This window comes from Lissotriton vulgaris, chromosome 4_1, assembly GCF_964263255.1.
Source record: "Lissotriton vulgaris chromosome 4_1, aLisVul1.2, whole genome shotgun sequence".
Classification (NCBI taxonomy): Eukaryota; Metazoa; Chordata; class Amphibia; order Caudata; family Salamandridae; genus Lissotriton; species Lissotriton vulgaris.
The window spans coordinates 1,473,215,618-1,473,217,720 of record NC_141691.1 but is presented as its reverse complement, the minus strand read 5'-3'; positions in this window follow the sequence as shown (position 1 = coordinate 1,473,217,720).

Here is a 2,103-nt window from a genome sequence, read left to right as displayed (position 1 = left end):
CCTGCCCTGCTTGAACTGACATGAATTAATTTGGGGTTAGTTTATTAACAACACCTGCCCTGCCCCAACTGACAATAATGAATTAGGGGCTAATTAATGTGTCACTGAAAGAATTTAAAGTTCCAGCCTGGCACCTGCTTGTCTGCTCCTTTAGCTGTAAATCAGGACCTTTGTGGCATACAGTTAAGGTCAGAGCAGGGTCACACAAAATAGTTGCAAGCAGGCAACCGAATTCTGGAGGGCCCCCTCAGGAAGCACTACAAAGAATCGTTACAAATCATGAGGTTGACCTTTTGCACCTGCTCATTGCTTTTGCTTTTGCTGAAATCGTTTTTCGGTTTTTTTCGCGCTATTCGCGGGGCGCGGCGTTGTGCGAAACCGACCGCGGAAGCCGCCAATTCGTGCGAATGAGCATTTTATTTTTTTGCGGCTTGTTGTTTCGCGAGTTTTTTTGCAGTATTCGCGAGCCGCTTGCAGCGCAACACGCGAATTTACCCCAAGGTCGAGTACGGGCGCGGCCATTTTGTTTCCGTGACGTATTTCCGTTTCCGCCCGCTATGTATAATCTCGCGCAGTAAGCGCATTGCGAGTAGAGGTTCGCACGAGATCGCGCGGGAAATCTACAGGTTCGCACGAGATCGCGAGGAAAATCTCGCGCGAACTTTCTTTCGCGCTCGTGAACGGGCGCCGGCCATCTTGTTTTTCATTCATTTCCTGTGTCTGGGCATGGTGTTTAATCCTCTTGGTATCTTTGCCATCCTTTGCTTGTTTTCAGTTTTTTTTTTACGATTTTGCTTCTTATCTATCCCTCTCTTTTCCTAGCTGTATATTTTTGTCTTTTCTGCTATTTTTCTTTACTTTTAAACTACTTTTTTAAACTCTTTTCTTTTCTTCTTCCCTATCCTATTCTTTCTTAATTTTCTACTTCTTCCTACCTTACCTGCCCAGACCATGGTCAAGCCAGGCGCCGTGAAGCTGCCCAGGCACTTGAGGGCCGCAGCGGCGGCGGGGAGTAGTGCTGGACCCAGTGGCAGGACAGCATGCGGGAGATTGAGGGGGGAGCAGGTGACGCGACGGGAGATATTCAGCCCGGAGGAAGTGGGCACGCTGGTCTACTTCGTCCAGCGCCGCCTGCCCAGGACCATCGCGGGAGGCGGCAGGATCGCGGCCGGCGGCTTCAACATGCGGGAGCGCCGGAAGCGGTGGGAGAAGGTGTGCTGGGCCATATCCCACCTCTACGGGGTCCAGCGCACCTACAGCCAGGTCACCCATCGCTGGACGGACCTCCTGGACCGCGAGCGCGACCTGCTGGACCAGCTCGGCTTGGAGATCCCCGGGCTTGGTGAGTAGTAGTAGCCATTTAATCACTCACTACTATGATGTTTTCTCCTGCTCTGTGTTGTTGTATTGCAAATATTTGTTTTTTACATGGAGCAAGCCAATAATGCCGCTGATGACGATTACATTGTAGTTAAATTATATTTCAAAATCTTCTGTGCATTTCAGGTGCACTGCTCTCCTTCTCAGTGGCGTTGCTACTATGCTTATTTGTTTTCTATTTCGTGGTCTCATTGGCCTGAGTAACTATTATGTATGAGTGTACTTTACAGAACTGCGTAATGCTAGACACTAGGGGGCAGATTACATTTACAAGCCCCTTGCGCCACGTTTACGTTGCCTTGCGTGACGCAACAGCGGCGTAAACGTGCCGCATCCCTGCGAGTCATTTACAGCATGACGCATCTAGGGAGATGCGTCACGTTATAAAGCCATGGGCCTGCACCACAATGGGTGCGTTCCTAGTACGCAGGGTGGGCGGTCCAGCGGCTCTGCGCCTCGCAAAATTGCCTGCGTGAAATGTACAAGATTTAACGCAGGCACTTCTGCGACGCTGCTACGTCAATTCAATTCCTTATGTCTGCTCGAAGCAGGCGAAAGGACTGACACAGCATGTTAAGTATTGGGTGGCCCTGAGTATTACTGGAGTTGCATTGCGTTGGCGACGTGACTCCAGCGATGCGCCGCTCTTACGTGACGAGATGCGTCACGCAAGTGCCTACCCTTGCGCCAGGGCGCGCCGCATTGTAAATGAGGCACATCTGC